This window comes from Enhydra lutris, unplaced genomic scaffold (assembly GCF_002288905.1).
Source record: "Enhydra lutris kenyoni isolate GAN:26980312 unplaced genomic scaffold, ASM228890v2 scaffoldscaffold17, whole genome shotgun sequence".
NCBI lineage: Eukaryota > Metazoa > Chordata > Mammalia > Carnivora > Mustelidae > Enhydra > Enhydra lutris.
Window position 1 is genome coordinate 43,962,131 of NW_019154101.1, and position 27,634 is coordinate 43,989,764.

Below are 27,634 nucleotides of genomic sequence, written 5' to 3' on the forward strand. Positions count from 1 at the left end.
ATAGTATATTTTATACACTATATACTTTATATACTATACACTATATATACTACATATATTTTATATGTATATGTATATTTATATACTATATATTTGGCAATATTATTTAGCCATAAAAATGAGATCTTGCCATTTTGCAACAACATGGATGAACTTGAAGGGTGTTATGCTAAGTGAAATAAATCAAACAGAGAAAGACAAATATCATATAATTTCACTTGTGGAATCTAAAAATCAAATGAATAAACATACAAACAAAAAGCAGAAATAGACCTATAAATTCAGACAGCAAACTAATGGTTGCCAGAAGGGAGGGAAATGGAGGGATGGACAAAATGGGTGAAGAAAATGGGAGTTACCTTCCAGCTATGGAATAAATAAGTCACAAGGATAAAAGGCACAGCATAGGGAATGTAGTCAATGGTGTTGTCATAGTGTGGTAGTGTGACAGAAGATAGCTATACTTAAGGTGAGCATAATATAACATATAGAATTGTCAAATTACTGTGTTGTACATCAGAAACTAATGTCACATTGTGTATCAATTATACTTAAAACACACACACACACACAAGACATTTTTTCTAGCTGTCAGGTTACTACAGACTGGTAGTTCCTTGCAAGGTTCAGCCTTACACTGTGGGCACTGACTCAGCTTTCTACACTCAAGAGGAGCACGCCAGCTCAGCCTCAGGACTGCTCAAAAGTTACCTTCAGGAAGAAGTTAAGCTAAGTCTTGGCCTGGGGTGGGGGGATGGGTAGTCTTCATGATAATGAGGATAATAAAACATTTTGTGAAATTCTGTCAATGGTTTCTATCTTTTTTGTGTCTTAGTATTTCTCATATAGTGATAAAAGAACCAAAGTAGAGTTTAGTTTAGAGCAAAAGTCAGCAAACTTTTCCTATAAAGTCCAGATAATAAATATGCCTGATGCTTGAATGATGCATGGGTTAAGGGCACTGATCCTTTGCAGTCAAAAATCTGTGTATAACTTTTGGCCCTCTGAACTTAACAACATGTGTTGGCAAGGATGCAGGGAAAGGGGAATCCTCCTACACCGGTGGGAATGCAGGCTGGTGCAGCCACTCTGGAAAACAGCACGGAGGTTCCTCAAAAAGTTGAAAATAGAGCTACCCTATGACCCATCAATCACATTACTGTGTACTTACCCTAAAGATACAAATGTAGTGCTCCAAAGGGGCACATGCATCCCAATGTTTATAGCAACAATGTCCACAATAGCAAACTATGGAAAGTGCCTAGATGTCCATCAACAGATGAATGGATGAAGAAGATGTGGTATATACATACAATGGAATATCATGAAACCATCAAAAAAATCCCAAATCTTGCCATTTGCAATGACGTGGATGGAACTAGAGGCTATTAGGCTAAGCAAAATAAGTCAATCAGAGAAAGACAAGTATCGTATGATTTCACTGATATGAAGAATTTGAGAAATAAGACAGAGGATCATAGGGGAAAGGAGGGAAAAATGAAGCAAGGCAAAACCAGAGAGGGAGACAAACCATAAGAGACTCTTAATCTCAGAAAATAAACTGAGAGTCACTGGAGGGGAGGGGGTGGCTGGATGATGGACATTGGGGAGGGTATGTGCTATGGTAAGTGCTGTGAACTGTGTAAAACTCATGACTCACATGTATCCCTGAAACAAACAATATACTATATGTTAATTAAAGCAAAAACAACTAATATCCTCCTAGTTATCAGAAGCCTTTTTTTTTTTTTTTTTAGATTTTGTTTATTTATTTGACCAACAGAGATCACAGGTAGACAGAGAGGCAGGCAGAGAGAGAGGGGGAAGCAGGCTCCCCGCTGAGCAGAGAGACTGATGGGGGGCTCGATCCTAGGACCCTGGGATCATCTGAGCCGAAGGCAGAGGCTTTAACCCACTGAGCCACCCAGGCGCCCCTAGTTATCAGAAGTCTTACCTATAACATAAACAGTTAACACATTTTGTATTTACAATATATACTGTATTCTTACAATAAAGTAAGCTTAAGAAAATACTAAGAAAATCATAAGGAAGAGAAAATACACTTAGAATACTGTACTGTATTTATCAAAAATAATCTATGTGTAGGTGGACTCATGCAGTTCAAAACTGTGTTGTTTAAGAGTCAACTGTATTTTCAGCTTTGCAGGCCATGTAATTCTTTTATAATAATTCTACTCAACTCTGCATTTGCAGTATAAAAGTAGCCACAGACAATTCATAAATGAATGTAGATATATTCCAATAAAATTCATTTATAAAAATAGGCACAGGGCCAGTTTTGGCCTGCAGGCTCTATTTTGCTAGCTATGACTTAAAAAAGATGATTTACTCCTAATATGGGAGAATTGTGGTAGTCCATAAAGAAAATGTGACCAGTGAAGGGAAACACAGTTGCTCTGGATATTAAATAGCATGTTGGTTTCCCAGGGCTGTGGAAACAAAGTATTTCAAACTCCTCTGCTTGAAACAATAGAAATGCATTCTCTTGCAGTTCTGAGGACTGGAAGTCTAAAATCAAGGTGTTGAAAGAGTCATGCTCTCTCTGATGTCTCTAGGGGAGAATACTTCTTTGCCATCTCCTAGCTTCTGGTGTTTTGTAGCAATTCTTAGAATTTCTTGGTTTGTAAATATATCGCTCTGCCTCTGACTCTGTCATCAACTGTCTTCTCTGTGTCTCTATGTCCAAAATGTCCTCTTCTTACAAGGATACCAGTTATTGGATTGAAGGCCCACCTTCCTCTAGTATGAACTTAACTGATTACATTTACAATGATTCTATTTCCAAATAACATCACATTCTGGGGCACTGGGGGTTAGGACTTTATATCTATATCTATATCTATATCTATATCTATATCTATATATCTCTATCTATCTATCTATCTATCTATCATCTATACATGGAACACAATTCAATCCATAACATATAGTATTACCGTTTGGAAACAAGGAATCACCAAATCCTGTCTTGTCAAACACTATTCCTGACAATGGGGGGGGGGCTCCCTCAAATGATAAATACAGAAGTAAATGTAGCCAATGGGGATATGTAAAAGGTTATATTTTAAACTAGGCCAATACAGCATATCCTGTCCTGATGTGGTCTTCTATAGTCGTCTGCATTGGAGGGTGTGATTTAAGTCAGAGTCTCAAACAAGGCTCCTCCATCCCCCACACTCCAAAGTCCCATCTGGTATACATACAAATCCCTGGCTGGTGACGCTGTGGAAAGAAGTTAGGAAGAGGAAGGAGGGTTTATATGTCCACTCTAAGAGCAGTGCAGTGTACAAGAGCCTCCTGGTTGTCTTCGATTTTTCCTCTTTTACATGTAGTACTTCTATTCTTAGTCTCTCTGATGACTGTTTCCTGGATACTACCATACCATCCAAATGTTTAGAAATGTGCCTCTAAAAAAGGGGTTTGAGAAGTGTTAAAGGCCCTCAACAACTTCCTTCTTGAGTAATAGAAAGAAAGAAAGAAAGAAAGAAAGAAGAAATAGAAAATAGAATAGAAAAACTAGAGCTCTGCGATAAAGTTAGAGTCATACAAACCATTTATGTCCTAAACAGTCGCTGAACAGGGAATCCATTTCTGGTGTCAGGCAGAGGCTCACTCGGTTCTATGCGGTGGTCGTTCGCCTATGCTAAGTAGCCCCATAGGCGTGTTCTTCCATTCCATTGCATCTTGTGTAGGCATGGCCAAATAAACAACATTCAGCAGCCTATAAATCTAAGTGTCCCACTTAAACACCCTATGTAGTTTTGTTTGGAATCCCAGCCCTCTACCCAGTGGGAAATCCTATTTTCTCACGGAAACACCCTTTCCCTAATATTTCCATGAGCACTTAGGGTTGGTCACTTCTGTTACCAGATTATTTCTGGCTGCGCTACCCCCCCCCCCGCAGTTTGTGGGCCTTTTGTTATCTCCTGTGAGAAGCCCTATGCCGCCTCCTGTAAGGGAATGAGGCACAAAAAAGTCAGCTGCAAGAGAATGGGGGCAGGGGACGAAGGTGAAAAAGACTGTCGCCCCAAACAACTCCTCAGTCTCATTTATTAGAAAGTGAGTAACAACCAACAGAGAAGCTGGAGTAGGTTACACAGTGACCATGAGTCTTGTAGATGCGTAAGAAGAAAGGCAAGGTATGTCTGGTCACGTAGTACATGACCTACAGTGAGCAAGCCCAAACAAAAGGATTGTCTGACTAACTGCTGATGCTCTCCCTTTGGCAAGGTGAGATAACGGGAAAATGAAGCAGGTGGAGCTCCACCCCACAAGCCAAGCATCCCCTGTGGTTTGGCTTCAAGGACGCATATCATCCTCTCCCCCAGGGGCCTGTTGTCAGTACATGTTTTTCTTAAGGCTATATCTAAGCATGCTTGGTAACTAGTATAATTTCTCGTAGGTCGTATTTTAGGCAGTACATTGTTCTGAGGGACGGTTACAGCCCTAGGAGGGAAGGAGTTTCCCTGCAAGGCACAGAGATATTCTCTGCCATTCTGCAGGCCTGCTCCCCTGATGACCATCTCTATCATAGCGTGCTCCTTTGGGAGGCTTTGTGACAAATTTCCCTCCTTTTTACCTAAGCCATCCACTTTCAAGAGATTTGTGATATTGTAGGGCAGAGTGGGGAGTAGATTTGCATTGAGAAATGGTCAAGAGGAGATTCACCCTGTTCCTGATGGTTTTTTCCAAAATCTAGGCTCTACTTCCCAGTCCAGTCCACTCTGCCAAACTGGCCTTTGCTTCCGAAGATTTTCCTTTAGAATACTCCTCCTCTTTCATCATTGATCCTGGTTTCCTCTTTTCCTTACAGAGAGCTTTTTGTTATTTTCATAGTGCCCATCTTACTTCCTCCAATGGAAAATTTAAAGGCTCTTTCATTTTTTCTTTTTTTTTTTTTTTTAAGATTTTATTTATTTATTTGAGAGAGAAAGAGCATGAGTGGGGGAAGAGAGAGGCAGAGAGAGAGGGACAAACAGACTCCCTGCTGAGCACAGAGCCCGGGAACCTAGCACAGGGCTGGATCCCAAGACCCTGAGACCATGACCTGAGCTGAAGTCAGATGCTTAACCTGAGCCACCCAGGTGCCCCTCAAATGTTCTTTGTTTAGAACTTAGTTTCACAAATCTTCTATGCCTCAGCTTTCTCACTACAAACGGACAAGTTGATTTTGTTTTTATAGAGAGAGTTCGTTCTCCCACATGAGTGGGGTTTGGGACAGAAACCTAAGCAGTCTCCTAGCCCAGTGTGGAGCCTGATATGGGGCTCAGTCCCATGACCCCAAGATCATGACCTCAGCCTGAAGCAACCGGCAGATGCTTAACTGACTTAGCCACCCAGGCAGCCCACAAATGAAAAGTTTAACCAATCAATCTCTGAATGAAGCAGGTTGCTGGAAGAGAATGAATTTTACTTGTTGAGGCAGATGAAGCTGCTAGTCTTGTCTTTGCTGGTCTCTAATTTGGGCAAGTCTAATGGCCTGAGCTTCTTCCTGCTAATTGAGAGGGTAGAGCTAATAGATATCTAAGGTCCCTAAATAAATGTAGATTTAATTTATATTATAGAACTATTTCATCTTGTCTGTTAATCTTAAATTCTTTCCTGAATCTCATCTGTTGTGTCCTCTCTTCTACATTGGCTGGGCTGCTTGAATTTCTTTGGTCATTTTGTATCAGAGTTCTCAGTTTATGGGCAACTTCATTACTGAGTTACATAATTACTTACACTCAGTGATGTTTAACCATAAATTAAAATATACATTAAGACCAATGGCATAGCCAGATTTTAGCTTATTAATAAGTAGAGAAAATGTAACTAAGATTAAGTACGACCATAATTTGATAAACAGTAGAAAAGGCGGTTCTTTTAAAAATTAACATTTTGCACTAGTATTGGCTTCTGTGCTCTCTTTCAACATGGATTAGGACCAGTACTGTATACCTTAGATCTTTCACATTCTATTGGGTGAATTATTCCTCCAGACTATTTACCTCATCCAAGGTCCCTCATGGAGAAAGAAACCAAATCTCAGATCTGCAGAAACATATGTTATCGGGATAGTAAGAAGAGAGAGAATACAGAGTAGCTGTGTCAATTCCTCATGGCCTTGAATTAGAATGTCTTTCTGTGTAAGATTCCCTTTAGATTCATTTTGGTGTGTCAATCTGAAGTGGGCAGACTGGAGCATAACCCCAAGCTTAGCTGGGGAAAGTCTGACATGGGCTTTGTCTTCAATGTAGAGGCATTTTAGTAATCATCATGGGGAGCTCCTCAACTTATCTTCTTCTCAGAGAGCATATAGAATGGGTCAATGAGGGATTGGGCACATTGTATATGATAAAATCTCAGAGGCTCAATTTATAGCACTACACTAGATATAATGTTTCACCCCATTACTTATTTGAAGAGTTTCTCTACTATCTCTACTTCAAAATTCCAACAAATGCTACTGAATAGTGTTCAGAATTATTTGATCCTTAGATGGTAATATCTGTTTAATTGTTTTGTTTATTTTACTTTGAAGTCTTCCTAATATTAGCAGTAGCTTGAGAACTTTTGTTTTGTCTTATTTATAAACCATTTAGATAGTTCAATTTTTGTCCTTTTTCAAACAATGAGCATGAGTCTGTCACTCTGTCTGGGAAGTATCCTATTGTTACTGTCTCTGAACATTGGCCAACCAGTTTTATGTTCTCCAAAGGTCTGATTACCAAAGATAATTTCCTTTTGTTTGTGATAACATTTCCATAATTGCAGTTATAAATGAAAGGGCAGAATGAATCCCTTCAAATCTGGAAATTCACAGATTTTATTATCTTGTGCTCAAATTCAATTTTGTTTGCAATGCTTTTTACACTCTGGGTCACATAAACGAGGCTGCATGGTTCTGTGTCTTACTTTCACTCTCTCTTTTGATCTCTCTTACTCAAGGCAGATGCTCATTTTCAGGGCAATTAATTCTTCTTAGAAAGAAAGATACAACACTGGTGACAGACACCATCATACATGTCAACACAGGCTAAATGATCATTGGAATATAAAATCTAACTAGTTCAATGGCCTGCAAAGAAAAGTGATTTCTGTATAAGCTGAGAGAATTTTTTAAATTAACATATAATGTATTTTTTTTTTTCAGGGATACAGGTCTGTGACTCATGAGTGTTACACAATTCACAGCACTCACATAGCACAGACCCTCCCCAATGTCCATTACCCAGCCACCCCCTCCCTCTCTCCCCACTCCTGTCCAGTGACCCTCAGTTTATTTCTTGAGATTAGGAGTCTCTTATGGTTTGTCCCTCCCTGGTTTTGTCTTGTTTCATTTTTCCCTCCTTTCCCCTATGATCCTCTGTCTTATTTCTCAAATTCTTCATATCAGTGAAATCATACGATACTTGTCTTTCTCTGATTGACTTATTTTGCTTAGCCTAATAGCCTCTAGTTCCATCCACGTCATTGCAAATGGCAAAATTTGGGTTTTTTTGATGGTTACATAATATTCCATTGTATATATATACCACATCTTCTTTATCCATTCATCTGTTGATGGACATCTAGGCACTTTCCATAGTTTGGCTATTGTGGACATTGTTGCTATAAACATTGGGGTGCACATGTGCCTTTGGAGCTCTACTTTTGTATCTTTGGGGTAAATACCCAGTAGTGCAATTGCTGGGTTATAGGGTAGCTCTATTTTCAACTTTTTGATGACCCTCCATACAGTTTTCCAGAGTGGCTGCACCAGCTTGCATTCCCACCAACAGTGTAGGAAGGTTCCCTTTGCTGAAAGAATGGTTTTTGATCGAGTCATACTCCCATAAGTCCTATCCTCCAACATGATTACTTCAGAGAGAAGTGTCCTGCCTTAAAACATTAATTGCTGGAAAGGGTTTCAAGAAATTGTTGTGGAGCTAGAAGTCAGAAAATCTTATGGCTTTGGCTGTTTTATTAAGTATCTTTATGACAAATTTTCTCATACTATGAAAAAGAAATCACTGATTTACTCTAAAAAGAACAATGTGACAAATATAATGATTGTAAAAAGCTTTGAAAATGTTAAACTGGGTATCTCTATGGAAAGGAATCATACCAACTCCATGAATTTAAAGGAGCCTCCATTTTAATTAAAAAACTACAGATTCCATATTTCTGGTGGTACTGTCAGCCTGAAGCCGAAGTTGACAAACCTCTCAGTTAAGTTGCTCATGAACAACTTGCTGTCTTCAAGCAGACAAAACAAAAACAACAAAAGCAAACAAACAAAAAAATATTTCAGTGTCTTTGCATTCTGGTTCTGGACTCTAGTAACTCTTCCAGTAGTAAAAATGTTCGAAACAAGAAAGAACAATGAGCTCCAGGGGGAAAAAATGCTCCCTTACCTCCCCATCCCCAAAGAACATCTAATCTCCACTATTTAACTAGTCTTGTTAATAATGAATGTCTCCATACATTTCTAATTATGGCCTCTAAAAGATTCTCTTGACTTCTTTATAAATATAAATTGTTACAAATTTAAAGAAAAAGAAATAGCCAAAATGGCCAACAAACATTTATTGAGAGTTTGTTATTTTAGTTTCAGAAGGTACACCCAGAAGTATTTATATATGGAAATTGGGATATAATAATGGGAAAATTAAGTTGTAAATGGTTTTCCAAAAAACATTTTCTCCTCTGAATCACTGTAGTGATTGTATAATCACGATGTAATGTGATAGCATATCTGTTTAGATTCGAAACCAATATTTTGGCCTCCTGATACCAGAGTCCTAAAATTAATTTAGTAGAGCCTCCTTGTTGAGCCCTTGGAAGTTTTAATGGCTGGAACTTGTGACAAAGGACAGTAATTATTCCCCTCCCCCAAATATGGTGATTGTCAATTTGCAATCAGAAAGGGGACTTGTTCAATCTACTATAGACAAAAATATTTTCTAGGACTAAAAGTTAAACTAAGTATGTTCAACAATACTGAATCCCATACTATGAGAGAATCTGAAAGCAAAATCTTTAGGGATATAGGTATTTCCCATGTAGTATATGTATATAAGGGAAATAAAATAGTAAAACATCAAGGTTCTGATACTAATAACACTTGCCACTGAGACTGTGATTCAGATATGGTTGTCCTGTTCCTACATCTTTGACTATTAGACTGAGAATCAAGAAGTTGATTTAGATGTTAGCAAAATAAAAAATTGGGAGAAAACATTCAGTGAGTTGATTTAAAGGCATTTCTGCCTCCCTTTTTAAATGTCCTCCATAACAGTGTTACTTTTTGTGTAAAATTACAAGCCTATGCACCTTAAACTTTAATTTTTTTAAGATTATTTATTTATGAGAGACAGAGAGTACAAGCAAGCACAAGCACGGGGAGAGGCAGAAGGAGAGAGATTCCCAAGCAGTCTCCCCACTGAGCTTGGAGCCCCACATGAGGCTTGATCCCAAGACCCTGACATCATGACGTGAGCCCAAAACAAGAATCCAACACTTAACCAACTGAGCAACTCAGGCATCCCTTAAAATTTACTTGTAAAACAATATTTATCAAGAGCATTTCTAAGAAAGCTTTTATTTTCTTCCAAATACATGCTGCTGAACACCTGCTAAAAATCTCTTATTTCTTCAGAATTAACTTTTACTTACTAGTTTTTGCTGGGCTCTGAGTCTGCTCTGTCTCTGCACATGAACTTGGGTTTTAGTTTCTGCCTCTGTACCCTTCAGAGGCCGGTACAGTGGGAAATTCCAGTTTTTTTAATTAATTATTTTTATTAACATATAATGTATATTTACCCCAGGGGTACAGGTTTGTGAATCTTCAGGCTTACACACTTCCCAGCACTCACCATAGCACATACCTTCCCCAATGTCCATAACCCTACCACCCTCTCCCTGCTACCCCACCACAACCCTCAGTTTGTTTTGTGAGATTAAGATCTCTTATGGTTTGTCTCCCTCCAGATGTGAAGAATTCAAGAAGCAGAGTGCAGGGGTTTGGGGAGTAGGGAAGGAAAAAATAAAACAGGATGGGATCTGGAAGTCTAGTTTTTTTAAGTGGTAAGAGTTCATCTCCCCCCGCCCCCCAGGAAAAAATATTTTAATTCCACAAATACAAAGATTTTTTTGACTACAGTACAAAACTATCACACATAACCAAATCCCTAGCACAAGGTAGCTTAAATGAGATTTGGGTATAAATTATTAAAACCTCAGTAAGAGCCCTGCCATTTTATGATTCATTGGATTATAGTTCATTAGCTTTAAGGCAACAAGTAGTGACACTAGTCAAAGTGACTGATGATTTTGTGAGTGAAAAGTGATAAAAAAAAAACCTTTGGGAAGTTGCTATTGACAGAAATCAAGTGGCCCTAAACAACTTCATATACATATACATAAACATATACATATATATTATGCATGCTTTATATATTATTATATATACACACTTATGTAATATATATACACACATTTGTGTAATATATATACACATTTATGTAATATATATCATTATAAGCCACTCTTACTATCTTTTGTGCTGCTGTCTCTAACTCTAACAAACTGAGAAGTATTTAAATGATGTCCATAGCCCACAGCATATTTCTGTTGGCTTAGCAGGAGCCAATAAATATTAGAGAAATATTTTACTAGAATATGTAGACAAAGGAGTTACTCTTGTAATATATGGGGTATTTAATTATTATTTGTGAAAGCGAATTGAAGTTTTCAGTAGAAGTCTTGTAATGGCTTCTCAAGGTTCTCTTCTGATTGTAAACAAAGGATTCTTTATTATTGGGGTCCAAGATGAACACAGATTTTTCTAATGAGTAAAAACTTGCCAAATTTTCAATGTAAACATGACTAGGATGTGAGCTCTGGACATCAGAGACCACATCTGATTTGCTCACCATTGTATCCCTAGTGCCTAGAACAGTGTCCAACTCATAGAAGGTACTCAATTAATATTTGTTGACTATTTAATAAGTGAAAGTCATTTGTCTCCATGACTCAGCAAGTCTATGAGTGATTTTGTTTAACTCATGTACATCCATAATTGGATAAATTACAATCAATATAGGTCTAGTTCTCATACATATTTGATGTTCGAATATTATGAGTGATAGAACAGGGGACATAATGAGATACAATATAAAATAACTCTTGCTGTTTTCAGCAACTTAGGTTGCTGTAAAGTTAGTATAGAAAACAGACTATGAAGATAAAGATAAAGAACAGAGCAGGTCAGAAAGTGATGGGAGGTGTTTTGTGTAGACTGTTTAAGAAAGCATTCTAGGAGGTGTTGAACTTAAAAACAAAACAAAACTTGTATTAGGTGAAGAAATGGTATATGAAAGTCAGGGAAAAGTTCACAAATATGCAGAAAGAATGGTGTGCAAAGCACCTGAGATAGGAATAAGTTTGGCAAGTCCAAAGAACAGCAAATAGACTAGTGTGGTTCAAATATACTGAAACAAAAGGAAAGAGATAGATGACTTTAGAAAGAAAAACCATAGCGAGACCACATAATACTGTTTTGGTTTTGAACACAAATATTAGCTGTTTTTATAGGTAAGAACATGATAGCTACATAGAGGTAAAAGCCAGTGGTAGGGAATGGATGTGCTGGAGATAGATATTTGAAGTTCATTGTAAGCACTGAGGTGAGCCCTGATCTGGATCCAAGGCTAAGACAAAGTGGTACTTCAAGAACTTTGCCTTGGAATTGAGTGTGGTTTGGAATTTAGCAGGTGTTCCAACCCACTTTAGGCACTTACAGGTCTACTGGTGGTGAAAAATGCAAAGTTATCTGTAGCTCTGTGTTTTTAATCCTCTGGACTTAAATTCTTTTTTGTGTATTGTAATAACTTCTCTGCCATGGCCAATAGCTACTCAAGGCATTCTTATGCTGAATCTCCAGCGGCTCCAGTTGTTGGAACTAAAAGGGAAATTGCTCTCCCCACACTGAGATATGGTCGTCAGGGTGTAGGTATATGTATGGTCCACCTGATACCTTTGTTACTGCTCTAAACTTTCGATTAGGTTTTGCACCAGTCTATGATTGGAATCACCACTGTAACGTGAGCTGCCTAGGTAAAGATTAATGAGCTGCCTGGAGAGTTGATCCTCAGGGATCTCTTTAATCTTATTTTCCTGACTCAATCTATACAAACCTCTCCCACAATGCAATTAAAATCATTAAATAACACATACCAGGAAAAATAAAGGAGCACACACGGCACATGCAGATTTTCAACAAAAGGCAGCATGGGTATCAAGTGTTTTGGCTTCTTTCCCAGCTCAGTAATGATTAGTGAAGTCGTGTGTAGAAAATATTTGCAGCATGCAAAATTTCTGAAGCTGTTGCTAAATCAAAAATGAGTGCAAACACTGTGTGGTTTGCAAAGCTTTAATTAGTTCAACTAGAAGGATGACTATTTGCATTGATATGAATGAACCTCTGCATAGATACTTTTAAAGTGTGACAGACCAGTCCTGTTACATCATTAGATAAATTATCTCAGTCTGTAAAATTTTGAAAAATGGAGGCCTAAAATTAGAATTGCAGCATTCAGTCATTTAATTCTGCAATCACTGAATACTTTCCTTGTACAAAACCCTTTCCTAGTAAATACATGGACTGGATGTTGATTTTGGATAAAGTGGTATTTTTTATTAGTACATCACAATTGATCTCAGGGATAGCATTGAGTCAATGTTGTTAACATTCAAAGTGATTTTTATGCAATATGTATAATTTGACACAATCTCTCTAATTTCCCATTTTTATCAGCTCTTGACACCAGAAGAAGAATGTGAAGAGTACTTTAGGAAGATCATTTTTAAGTAAAGACACATATGAGGGGCATATATGAGTCACATAGAAGAAGGTTTTGATTAATGGAAACAAATATTAAAACTATAGAATGTTGCAAAAATGTAATTTCAAGAATTAATTTGAAGTTTAATATAATTATAAACAAAATTCTTATGGGATTTTAAAATTAAACTTGTCAAGGTGCTTCAACTGTTCATATAAAAGAATAAATGAATAGGAAGAACCTCCCAAAATGTTGAGGAAAAAGAAAGATGATCAATGAGGTCATGCCCTTCCAAGGATTACGTATATTGAACATATGATTATAAGATCCAATCAAAAAAACTTGCAACAAATAGATGTAGGAAAATAACCATGACTTTGCAATAAGTTCAAGTAAAGTAAATTTGTGCCTGCCCCAAATCAGTATAGAAGCAATTAGACAGAGGAGTTAACTTACTGAAAAAATATAATCAAATCTTTACTCCCATAGCTTAGCAAAATAAAATTTAGATGCATAGACTTAAATATGTAAAAATAATGTGCTATCGTGAATGCTGTGAAGTGTGTAAACCTGGCAATTCACAGACCTGTACCCCTGGAGCTAACAATACATTATATGTTTATACAAATTATTTTTTAAATTAAATATATATATATATATATATATATATACTCACTATAAAGGGTTTTGGAGGGGAGGAGGGTAGGGGGTTTGGTGAGCTTGGTGGTGGGTACTATGGAGGGCCCATATTGCATGGAGCACTAGGTGTGGTGCATAAACAATGAATTCTGGAACACTGAAAAGAAATAAAATAAAATGGAAAAAATTAAAATATATGACTATATATATGCTATCAGGATAGCAAAAAATATTGTAAGCCCAATTGCCATGAAGTAAATTCTCTGCTAATGAATTTATAAGTTCAATGCAATTCAGTTCAGCTGTCCAGAAGTGTTTTTTGAGAATGCGGTGAAATGACCCAAAATATATATGAGAATATAAAGGTCTTTGAAGACCTAAAATTTTGAAAATGAAGAGCTAAAGCTGAAGAAAGATGCTTGACCTTCTAGACTTTATAAAACAAGACTAATTAAAAGTGTTGTATTAACACATGTGTTGACAAATAGACCTGCTTAACAAAATAGAAAGGCAAAAAAAGTATGGAGTGGTGTAACAAATCAACACAGAAAAAAAAGACTACATAGTTGATGGTATTAACAAAGTTAGCTTATGATCTGAAGAAAGATAAAATTGAAATTCTATGTCACTCAATATATATAGAAATAAATTTTAAAGGTATTAAATGTGAAAATAATATTAAAAAAAAACAAAATACAGGGGCGCCTGGGTGGCTCAGTGGGTTAAGCCTCTGCCTTCCGCTCAGGTCATGATCTCAAGGTCCTGGGATTGATTCCCGCATCAGGCTCTCTGCTTGGCAGGAAGCCTGCTTCCCCTTCTCTCTCTCTCTGCCTGCCTCTCTGCCTACTTGTGAGCTCTCTCTGTCAAATAAATAAATAAAATCTTTAAAAAAATACAGAAAGAATATTTTCATGACCTTTGGGGAGGGGAGAATTTCGTAAGACCCCCAAAACATAAGATATAATGGGGAAACATGGGAGGATTTTACTGAAGCAAAATGAAAGTAGTCTGTTCCATGAACAACATTACACGCAGCATGAACAAAGATGTAATACATGTGATTAAATGTCAAGAAAACAAGAAAAAATCAGCATGTTGAATATATAGGAGTGCCTGTAAACCAGCAAGAAAATTAGGAAGTTCAAAGGAAAAACTGAGCTAAGGATATAAATAGAAAATTCAGAGTAGACCCCCCTTCAGCTAAGAAGAATAGGAAAGAAAAATGTTTAACTTCACTAATAAGGAGAGATATAAAAATCAAATAATAATGAAATACTACTTTAAACCCAGCAGTATGGCAAAAACCAGGAAGTTGCATGATATGAAATGTACTTAGTAAGGATGTAGAGGAAAACAGGGAAGACTTAGATTGTAGTGGTGAGATTATAACTGAGTAACAACTTTCAAAAGCAATCCGGAAGTACAAAGTGAAATGACATATTTATATATTCCATGGCCCTGTGTGATATCCTCCATAATTAGATGATGGGCTCCTGGGTAATGTAGCCTAGAGAAATCCTAGAGAACAGATTCATAAGGAGATGTAAAATTATGCTGATCACAATGGTTTGTTTGTTTGTTTATTATGGTAATAGGATGTTGGAAATCATCCATCAGTCAACCACTAGGAATACAGAAGAGTGGCTGCCCTCCTGGGGTTCCGTCCAGAAGCTGACCTTCAGACAAAAGCTGAGGAAACCAAAATCCCTTTTGAAGTGAAGAGGTAAAACAGGGAAAGGAAAGCAGTCACTAAGAGATGCTTTCAAGTCTGCTACTGCCATGGGCAACTGAAGTTTAATCTCACAGGCAGGCTCCAGAAAATGGTGCAAAACACATACCTCAGAACACTGTCAGCCCAGGATGAGGGAGCAAAGGTATTCACCCACCCACCCTCAAGAGCAAATTGGTAAGTGGTGCCCAATGGATGTTAATTTCCAGGCACTCTGGCCCCTAAGGCACTTCAGCAAAGTGAATTCCTGCAGCCCACTGGCAAAACAGCACCAAAGCTGCAAGTGCCAGCCATCTGAAATTTGTCCGGTAAACACAAAAATGGCAAGAAAGTCAGAGGGAGGCTAGGCAGAACACCGACAAACATCTGCTACAGTGGTGGTTGTAAAAGACCTAATACGACACTGCAATTATCAATAGTTTCACATAGCATCTTGGGTAGGTTTAAAAATCAAGGTTGAATGAAAGTTAAGAAAAACAACGAATGTTTATAAAACCCACATTAAAAAAACACTGTATGTTTTCTAACTACACCTACGCAAAATACATACTAGGGAAGAAAGAGAGGGGTAATACGTAGGTTGATGATGACAGCCATAAACAGAAGGGAATAATCACTATAGTTCTGGGACTTTGAAAAAACAAAGTTCACTGTATGTCAAGAAAATCAAACCATAAATAATGAAGCAGGAAAATACCACAAGTGTAACAGGAATTTTTCTATAATCTATCGAAGGCATGAGTAATTGTATGTTAAAAAAGGAAGAATCTGAGAGAAAAATGTTCAGAGACATGAACAAATACTTTGTAGCATACAAAATCATGAGTAGACTTACAAAAGATAGCAAGCATAAAAACTGTGCAACTTGTTAGTAATTAAAGAAAAACAAATGCCTCAAAAGCAGTGAAATTCTCTTCTTTTGGTTTCTCAAATTAGCAAATACCTAAGTCAATACTTACTTCCCAGGATATGACCACAGAGATTCTTCAGATGTGTATAATTTTTTAAAATTTTTTATTTCTTCTCAGTGTAACAGTATTCATTGTTTTTGCACCACACCCAGTGCTCCATGAAATCCGTGCCCTCTCCAATACCCACCACCTGGTTCCCCCAACCTCCCACCCCCCGCCCCTTCAAAACCCTCAGATTGTTTTTCAGAGTCCATAGTCTCTCATGGTTCACCTCCCCTTCCAATTTACCTCAACTCCCTTCTCCTCTCCATCTCCCCTTGTCCTCCATGCTATTTGTTATGCTCCACAAATAAGTGAAACCATATGATAATTGACTCTCTCTGCTTAACTTATTTCATTCAGCATAATCTCTTCCAGTCCAGTCCATGTTGCTACAAAAGTTGGGTATTCATCCTTTCTGATGGAGGCATAATACTCCATAGTGTATATGGACCACATCTTCCTTATCCATTCATCCGTTGGGGCATCTTGGTTCTTTCCACAATTTGGTGACCATGGCCATTGCTGCTATATACATTGGGGTACAGATGGCCCTTCTTTTCACTACATCTGTATCTTTGGGGTAAATACCCAGTAGTGCAATTGCAGGGTCATAGGGAAGCTCTATTTTTAATTTCTTGAGGAATCTCCACACTGTTTTCCAAAGTGGCTGCACCAACTTGCATTCCCACCAACAGTGTAAGAGGGTTCCCCTTTCTCCACATCCTCTCCAACACATGTTGTTTCCTGTCTTGCTAATTTTGACCATTCTAACTGGTGTAAGGTGGTATCTCAATGTGGTTTTAATTTGAAACTCCCTGATGGCTAGTGATGATGAAAATTTTTTCATGTGTCTGATAGCCATTTGTATGTCTTCATTGGTGAAGTTTCTGTTCATATCTTCTGCCCATTTTTTGATATGATTGTCTGTTTTGTGTGTGTTGAGTTTGAGGAGTTCTTTATAGATCCTGGATATCAACCTTTTGTCTGTACTGTCATTTGCAAATATCTTCTCCCGTTCCGTGGGTTGCCTCTTTGTTTTATTGACTGTTTCCTTTGCTGTCCAGAAGCTTTTGATCTTGATGAAGTCCCAAAAGTTCATTTTCACTTTTGTTTTCTTTGCCTTTGGAGACATATCTTGAAAGAAGTTGCTGTGGCTGATATTGAAGAGGTTACTGCCTATGTTCTCCCCTAGTATTCTGATGGATTCCTGTCTAACATTGAGGTCTTTTATCCATTTTGAGTTTATCTTTGTGTACAGTGTAAGAGAATGGTCAAGTTTCATTTTTCTACATATAGCTGTCCAGTTTTCCCAGCACCATTTATTGAAGAGACTTTTTTCCGCTGTGTATTTTTTCCTGTTTTGTCGAAGATTATTTGACCATAGAGTTGAGGGTCCATATCTGGGCTCTCTACTCTGTTCCACTGGTCTATGTGTCTGTTTTTATGCCAGTACCATGCTGTCTTGGTGATCACAGCTTTGTAGTAAAGCTTGAAATCAGGTAACGTGATGCCCCCAGTTTTATTTTTGTTTTTCAACATTTCCTTAGCGATTCAGGGTCTCTTCTGATTCCATACAAATTTTAGGATTATTTGCTCCAGCTCTTTGAAAAATACCAGTGGAAATTTGATCGGAATGGCATTAAAAGTATAGATTGCTCTAGGCAGTATAGACATTTTAACAATGTTTATTCTTCCAATCTAAGAGCATGGAATGGTCTTCCATCTTTTTGTGTCTTCTTCAATTTCTTTCATGAGTGTTCTGTAGTTCCTTGAGTACAGATCCTTTACCTCTTTGGTTAGGTTTATTCCCAGGTATCTTATGGTTCTTGGTGCTATAGTAAATGGAATCGATTCTCTAATTTCCCTTTCTGTATTTTCATTGTTCGTGTATAAGAAAGCCACTGATTTCTGTACATTGACTTTATATCCTGCCGTGTTGCTGAATTGTTGCATGAGTTCTAGTAGTTTGGGGGTGGAGTCTTTTGGGCTTTCCATATAAAGAATCATGTCATCTGCGACGAGAGAGAGTTTGACTTCTTCATTGCCAATTTGGATACCTTTTATTTCTCTTTGTTGTCTGATTGCTGTTTCTAGGACTTCTAATACTATGGTGAACAAGAGTGGTGAGAGTGGGCATCCTTGTTGTGTTCCTGATCTCAACGGGAAGGCTGCAAGCTTTTTCCCATTGAGGATGGTATTTGCTGTGGGTCTTTCATAGATAGATTTTATGAAGTTCAGGAATGTTCCCTTTATCCCTATCCTTTGAAGCATTTTAATCAGGAACGGATGCTGGATTTTGTCAAATGCTTTTTCTGCATCAATTGAGAGGACCATGTGGTTCTTCTCTCTTATTAATTTGTTCTATCACATTGATTGATTTGCGAATGTTGAACCATCCTTGTAGCCCAGGAAAGAATCCCACCTGGTCATGGTGGATAATCTTTTTAATGTGCTGTTGGATCCTGTTTGCTAGGACCTTGTTGAGAATCTTAGCATCCATATTCATCAAAATATTGGTCTGAAATTCTCCTTTTTGGTAGGGTCTTTGCCTGATTTGGGGATCAGTTTAATGCTGGCTTCATAGAAAGAGTCTGGAAGTTTTCCTTCTGCTTCAATTTTTTGAAACAGCTTCAGGAGAATAGGTGTTATTTCTTCTTTGAAAGTTTGGTAGAATTCCCCAGGGAATCCATCAGGTCCTGGGCTCTTGTTTTTTGGGAGGTTTTTGATCACTGCTTCAATCTCGTTACTAGATATCGGTCTATTCAGGTTGTCGATTTCTTCCTGGTTCAATTTTGGGAGTTTACAGTTTTCCAGGAATGCATCCATTTCATCTAGGTTGCATAGCTTATTGGAATATAACTGTTGATAATAACTTCTGATGATTGTTTCTACTTCCTTGGTGTTAGTTGTGATCTCTCCCTTTTCATTCATAATTTTATTAATTTGGGCTTTCTCTCTTTTCTTTTGGATTAGTGTGGCCAATGGTTTATTGATCTTATTGATTCTTTCAAAAAACCAGCTTCTAGTGTCATTGATACGTTCTACTGTATCTCTGGTTTCTACCTCATTGATCTCAGCTCTAATCTTGATTATTTCCCTTCTTATGTGTGGAGTTGGTTTGATTTGTTGTTGATTCTCCAGTTCTTTAAGGTGTAGAGACAGCTGGTATGTTCTGGATTTTTCAATTTTTTTTGAGGGAGGCTTGGATGGCTATGTATTTCCCCTTAGGACCACCTTTGCTGTATCCCATAGGTTTGGGACTGAAGTGTCTTCATTCTCATTGGTTTCCATGAATTGTTTCAGTTCTTCTTTGATCTCCTGGTTGATCCAAGCATTCTTAAGCAAGGTGGTCTTTAACTTCCAGGGGTTTGAGTAACTTCTGAACTTTTCCTTGTGATTGAGCTCCAGTTTCAAAGCATTGTGATCTGAGAATATGCAGGGAATAATCTCAGTCTTTTGGTATCGGTTGAGTCCTGATTTGTGACCCAGTATGTGGTCTATTCTTGAGAAGGTTCCATGTGCACTTGAGAAGAATGAGTATTCTGTTGTTTTAGGGTGGAATGTTCTGTATATATCTATGAGGTCCATCTGGTCCAATGTGTCATTCAATGCTCTTTTTTCTTTATCGATTTTCTGCTTCAATGATCTGTCTATTTCTGAAAGAGTCATGTTAAGATCTCCTACTATTAATGTATTCATATCAATATGACTCTTTATCTTGATTAACAGTTTTCTTATGTAATTGGCTGCTCCCATATTGGGGGCATAGATATTTACAATTGTTAGATCATCTTGGTGGATAGTCCCTTTAAGAATGATGTAGTGTCCTTCTGTATCTCTGACTACAGTCTTTAGTTTAAAATCTAATTTGTCTGATATGAGAATTGCTACCCTGGCCTTCTTTTGAGGCCCATTGGCATGAAAGATGCTTCTCCATCCCTTCACTTTCAGTCTGGGTGTATCTTTAGGTTCAAAATGGGTCTCTTGTAGACAACATATGGATGTGTCCTGTCGTTTTATCCAGTCTGCAACCCTGTGTCATTTTATGGGCGCATTTAGGCCATTCACATTGAGAGTGATTATTGATAGATACGTTTTTATTGACATCGTGCTACCTTTGAAGTCTTTCTTTCTGTAGATTGCCTCTATATTTCTGTTCAATGTTATTCTTAGGATTTTTCCTCTTTTATAGAACCCCCCCTTAATATTTCCTGCAGTGTCGGCTTGGTGGTTGCATAGTCTTTTAAGCCTTGCCGGTCTTGGAAACTGATTATCTCTCCATCCATTTTGAATGTCAGTCTTGCTGGATAAAGTATTTTTGGCTGCATGTTCTTCTCATTTAGTGCCCTGAATATATCTTGCCAGCCCTTTCTGGCTTGCCTGCCAGGTCTCTGTGGACAGGTCTGACATTATTCTGATGGGCTTTCCTCTGTAAGTAAGGAGCCTCTTTGTCCTAGCGGCTTTCAAGAGATTGTATCTACAATTATGATTCCTCAATTTGACTATCAGGTGCCTTGATGTTTTTTTGGAATCTGTAATCTTGGGTGGAGACCATATAGCCTCTAGTACATGAACGCTGGTTTCATTCATGAGATTGGGAAAATTTTCATGAAGAACTTGTTCCACTATATCTTCTAGACTTCTTTCTTTCTCCTTCCCTTCAGGGATTCCAATAATTCTGATGTTGGAACGTTTCATGGCATCATTTATTTCCCTGATTCTGTTTTCATGGCTTCTAAGCTGTTTGTTCCAGGCTTCCTCCTGATCCTTTCTCTCTATCTGTTTGTCCTCCAGATCACTAATTCTATCTTCTGTCTCAGTTACCCTAGCTTTGAGAGAATTTAGATTAGATTGGAACTCATTGAGAGCATTGTGAACCTCATCCCTGGTAGCTTTCAGTTCTGCTCTAACATTGTGAACATCATCCCTGGTTGCTTTCAGTTCTGCCCTAATCAATTCCATTTGGTCATCCATAGCTTTCTCCAACCTAGCTATTGCCTGGATAATTGTTAGCCTGAATTCTCTTTCCGACATATTGTCTATGTTGATATCTGTTAGCTCTGTTGCAGAAGGCCCATCCTCTGTATTTTTCTTCTGTTGGGCATTCCTCCTCCTCATCATTTTGGTGACAGATGACTGAATGGATGTAGCTGGATGTATCAACCGTGGTGCAGTCAAGGTACACCCTGGAATGCTTCTGAGCAATCAGGATTCCCCACCCAAACGAGAGAAGAAAGAAAAGAAAAAGAAAAAAAAAAGAGAGAGAGAGAAAGGAAAAAAAGGGAAGATAAAAGAGAAGGTTCAGCCCAAAAACAGACAAACAAAAAGACTGCCCACTGGTGTCTTCTGCCCCTGTAGAGTTCCAGACATGTATAATTCTGATCTCATGCTGATTTCATGGGTGATTGGAGTTCTTTTGTAGATAGCTCACTTTAGGGTACAAGTTGAAACAGTGCCTCCTCCTACTTCCCCGCCATCTTGTCCTCCCCTCAGATGTGTATAATTTGATACAAACTTTCTAGAAAGCAGACAATATTCATCAAGAACTTTAAAAATCCCCTGACCCTTTAACTCAATCATTTTATTTCTAGGAATTTAACACAAGGATAAAAATCAAAATAAAACCCCACAATTTTATAAAATGTTCATTGCTGTGTTGATTTTGGTAGAAAATACAGGAAAGTAAGACAATTGACTGAACATCAAACTATAGGGAGATGGTAAGCTAATTCACGTTGTATGTGGTTGTTGCCAGTTCTTCAGGATCTATGATGTAGGAGCAGAGTTGATCAAAAACACTCTCCTATGGCACTTTGGTCGGCTTTCTTCTATACAACCACTTCCCGCAAGTGTTTGTTAAACACTTTACCAATTTTCCACTAAAACCTGGTTCTACCTTAGTTGTGGTGATAAAGTTCCCTGTTTTCAAGAAATTTACGTTCCTCTACCTGTGAGACAGGGAGGCGCACGTCGACTGAAAAAATATTCAACATAATTATTCATAGAGTCATTTTTCTCCTAAGGGGAGATGATGGAAGGGGGACATGATTTTTATGACAGCCAAATTAGGAAACCTATTAGAAGGTAATGGAAAGGGCATTTGAAATATTTTAATGTAATACAGGTAAAAATTATATTAGAGAAAACAATAGTAAGCTGGAAATAGGTATTGTGTAACATTCCAGGAGAGTAGAGGAATAGAATGTGTCCATACTTTCTATCTCAGGAATTTCTTAAGGTGGTCTCCAAGGATCTTTGAATCTCATGTATTACCGTAGTCAACCTTGTGCCTAAAACCCATTGCCACCTTTAATAGACATCCTGTCCTAGGAGAGTAATCTATTCTCCTAATAAGAATTTGGTTCTATACAGTATGGTGGCTACCTGAACATAATAATAATAAAAAAAAGAATTTTATTCAATAATAAAAAGTGAAGATTAAGTCAAGGATTAAAAAAAAAGTCTTTAGTGGATAGTTTATTTTAGAAAGAGAGTAAGAGAGGGATTTTTTTTTTTTTTTTTTTTTTTTTTAGCCTCTGGATATAGTTTTTCTCTGAATGTGGTATGTGGAACTGCTTCAGCTATGAACTCAAGGATGAAACCAACACTGTCATTGACATAGTAGAGAAATGCGAAGAACCTGAGAACTCAATTTACTGCTAAGCAAAAAATCAGCCAAGCTTGGTGTCAACCAACTTCCAGTAATGTCATCTAGTAAATGTCTTTGCTATTTGAGCCACAAGTTGCAGCTAAAAGCATCCTTATCGATACCACTGCCAAGGCCAGCTGGCTTTTGCATCTGTCCACACACAGCTACTTTCCACAGATTTTCTCTGACTGCAAATTTGATATCCATTAACCGTATCTGGCACCAGACTTGGCCAATGTTTACTGGTTTTATTGTGCATGTGGGTAAGTGGCAAGTGTGGCCTATGATTTGGAGAAACGACTTGAGATGGTCCTAAATATCTGCTGGCAGGCTCAATTTTGTTTATTGGATGCTTTCATTGGTGGATTTTAAAATGTTCCATCAATTAAGAAGTTCTTCCAAGATAAATTAGAGAAGGGACATATATGGTCATAACATTAACACATTTATAGTGGTGTTTTAAAGAGCATTTTAGAGGGATGGGAAATACGACCTCCTTTTTTAGATAGCATGTGGGTTTGCAATACTGCACATTTTTAGACCTGAACACATCATTATGCCTTTTAAATCCAATGCAAATTCAGTACTTCCCATTCCCGTTCAGATCAACGCTTCATAACCAACAACCATAGCAATGCCAGCCACTTGGGCCAGCTGAGCAGAATCATAGCCAAAAGAGAGAACAAGGAAACAAACAAACAAAAATTCCCAGCAAGAAATAAAACATATGACAAGAAAAAGTATCTGGATTTTATGCAAAAATAAAATTCCTTTTGAGAGTAATCATACATACTCTTTAACCTTATATAAATTCAGAGTTAGTAAAAGAGGAATGTGGTAAAAGTTTTTCAGTAAGAAAGGGGAGTGATATCCAGACTGAATATGATCCCTGAAGTATGATTTATGGCAAACCCTCTAAGTTTGTACATTTCTGGTCAAACCCTAAGCAAACTGGCTTCCCTTGGCAGGTGGAATGCTCCTGTGTGTGTGCACGCTGCTCTGCCCCAGCTCAGGCAACCAGGAAGGTGTGTAGTGGGCAGAACTGTGGTCAGAGTTGTGCTTGGCATGAGCGTCAGTCTGAGCAGAGAACTCTGATTTGGATACTTATGTGTGGATTTCTCATATTATGTGACTGTGATTCACAATATTCCATGGATGTAGAGAAATGTGACATTCCACACACTCTCTAGGATGAGTCAGATTCCATGAATTCAGTAAGAAACATTTGTTTTCGAAGAAGCTTCCCCATACTCAAAGCTAGAAGGCCAACCAGCACACAGGGAGACTGGTTAGTTTTTCTTTCCTTTTACATTTATAAAAGTTGCACCCAGCTTCCTCACATCACATGTTACTTTTAAAAAGTGATTCATAAATTAATAATGAAATATTATCAAGCCTTAAAGAAAGAAGAGATCTTACCCTTTGTGACAATATGAATAAGCCTGGGAGACAATATGCTAAATATAAAAACCAGGCACAGAAGAAGAAAACCCCTGCAATCTCATTAGTGTGTAGAATCAAATAAAATTGAATATACAGAAGCAGAGAGTAGAAAGGTGGTTGCGAGAGCTGGGGGTTGGGGAGGGGGGTAAATGTGGCTATGTTGTTCAAAGTGTACAAAGTGGCCATTATGTAGCATAAATAAATCTAGAGATCTAATGTCCAGTATGAGGGTTACGCTGACAATTTCATATTGAACACTGGAAATTTGCTAAGAAACTAGATTTTAGGTGCATTAATCACAAGAAGTATAGTAACTATGTGAGGCGAAGCTATGTTAATTAGGTTGGCTGTAGTAGTCATTTAACTGTGTATATGTATATCAAATCATCATATTGTACACCTTAAATATGTGCAATTCTTCATCTAAAAAATAAATACTTGCAATGAACAAAAGAAAAAATAAATAATAAAAGAAACATTGGGAACGTGGAACACAGGCCAGATCAAGCCTCCCACCATTTCCTGTGTGTCACTTCAAGTTTGATCATGACTTATGCCACAAAGCCACCCTGACATAATGATACATCATTCTCTGCTACATTCAGATGGTTTTGTATAAGTTAATAGCAAACTGGGAGCAATTCAGTCTTTCTGGAAGGTGGAAGAGGAAGTTGGAAGAAGGACACAACAAGGGCTCACATGTTTCCAGAGTCAAGTGTACGCCAAGGGCTGCAAAAGTGAGACTTGAACAGACCATGTGGGAAAAGGAGGTCACATTTCCGTCAGATACCAGACTTGCTGTCTGCTTCCCTTTCCATGGCCCTGAGTTGGACATGATCCAGAATTAGGTAGAAAGTGTTAGCTTCCAGGGGATTCTGCTCTAGGAACATCAAGGGCGTCCATTCCCCATCCAAAGTGTTCCCAAGTCGGTTGGCACTCAAGTCATGAATTTCTTCTGAATGAAATCTCTTAAGCTACTTTCCAGGAAATTCTTTGAACTAAATCTCTTAAAATGCAATGGTCTTTATGCGAGAACATTTTGCTACACATGCTAATGCTTGTGTAATGTGGACTCTGAAGTCACACTGCCTGACTCACCACTGCCTGGCTTAGAGACTTGGGGCAAGTTGCTTAACCTGCTACTGTCTCAGTCCTTCATCTGTAAAATGCAGAAAAAAACAGTGGGTATCATCTGGGGTTGGATGAGCATTGGCGGTGTAATACCCTCAAAGCAGAGTGCTTGGCACACAATAATTTCTCAATAGTCTTTATATCATCATTCACACAATTTCATGTCATTGAAGTTACTCTCAAGGAGAAGGGAAAGAAGAAGGAAAATTAAGCTTATCTCGTGATGTTGCATAAGGCCAGCCTGAAAAGAGTACCTTTTTTCCATGCAAGACAATAACAAGGAAGACAACAATTATGACAGTTATTTAAAATTCTTATTGCTGTATTATGTTTTTAAACAAAATGGGAAATATCTTGTCACATAATTCATCATGAGACTGGTGACAAGTGGCTCAGAGCATCTTTATCAAATAAACAGTAATACATACGAAATCCTTTATGTTACCAGTTAAGAATCCTAATGTTATAACTCTTGCATTTCTAGATTTGTTTATATTTGTGTTCTATCAGTGTATCTGCATCATTGGTTGGCCATTTCATTTCAGAATGATCTCACTGGCATTCTAGGCTCTGTGTGGACCAGAGAATACACAGGGAAAGGTCCTTTGCTTCTGGAGCTCCCAGCCATTGTGCTGCCTTTGCCCATATGGACCTAGTACAAGTCTCTAGGAGAATGTATCAATATTTCAATCTAATGGTCTTTCTTCCAACTGACACTATTCTCAGACACATGGCCTTAGCTGGCCAAATGTCATCTCTTCCGAATAGGTCAGACTGCAGCTGCAGAGATCTCCAGAGCCATTGCATCCCGCAGTAGCCTGATGTTTTGTGGTTTGCTATAGCTAAATAGAATTCTCAGCTGCTGAGATCACAAATTCAGTTATTGACTTGACCAATCTTGCCTTCCCCAAAATTCACAACTTATGCTCAAAAGGCTAATGGTGCTACTGAGTATTTAGTAGATTTGAGCTGATTCCCAAGCACTTGAGTGATTTTGCAAAACAATTCAGAGAGAGATGCTTATTAATTTAATAAAAATAAACTTCGGTCATCATTTTCTTTGTAATTGTAGAGATATATAATAAACTATGTATCTAAGATATGTACAATATATATGTATATTATTAAAATGACACTGATTTTAACAGAGATAACAGAAATTGTCTTTTCAGGTCAACACTTTGTCTATCTTTTGAAATTCCACACCTATCCTATTACTTAATACAGTTTCTGAAGTTTTCTTTTCTGGAAAATGCCTTTATACCAATCTTTTAGACATGTTTAGAACAATTTTACATTTATACCTTGGTCAAAATTAAATTTTATTACTCAGTTATATTCTTTCATTTATATACTCATTTATTCTCTTAACAAATCTTAAAACAAAAGCAGAAACAAATCTTGATACAGCTTTATATGTGCCAGCCTGAAATTTACCACTGGAATTCTAGAAATCAAGATCTAGATTCTCCTATTCTTAAATAGTGATGGGCTAATAAAAGTATTGAAAGTGTCCATTTCTAAAATAAATCTCTCTCAAAAAACAATGTGGCACAAATGAGAATATTCAGGTAAGTTTGTCCCCAAAATTAGAACTGATTCCATAAGTAATACCGGGGAGCAGTTCTACTTAGGAATATTCAAATGTTATACCTTCCCAGGGTAACAGTTTTGAGCTTAGTAAATAAAGTCCAGAATTTTTTGCCCAAAACAAGTACTACTTCCTTATAGCTGTACTTTACTTTTATACATGTATTACTTCTCTTAGGAAATCTGCATAACTTTAAAACCAAGGTGATCTTTACACAGCCTCCAAGATAGAGAGCAATACATCACATTTTCTCCATTTATGTGGAAATACAGTTAAGGGATTTCCCCCAAAAGATAAACAAGTCACTGATGAAACAAACAAACAAAAAATACAATGTAAATATCCACTTGCAAACTATTCTAGTTCTTACACCAGAGTTCTAGGTACTTGGACATGAAGTTATACTTGAATTCTTTGAGGATTCAGAGCCCACACGTTAATAGTTATTCCTATTATAAAGATATCAGGCTTTCTGGATAAACTCAATCCTCACAAATTCATTTAATGATGTCATGGAAAGGTAATCGTCTTATGAGCTATATTGTTTTAAAAATGGAAACTAAAACTAATGTTTACTGAAAATTAATGTTGCTTAAATTATGCAGTCAAGAACAAGCAGCAGTAGAGCAATTGTGAATCTTTGGGAAATAATTCAAATTACACATTGCA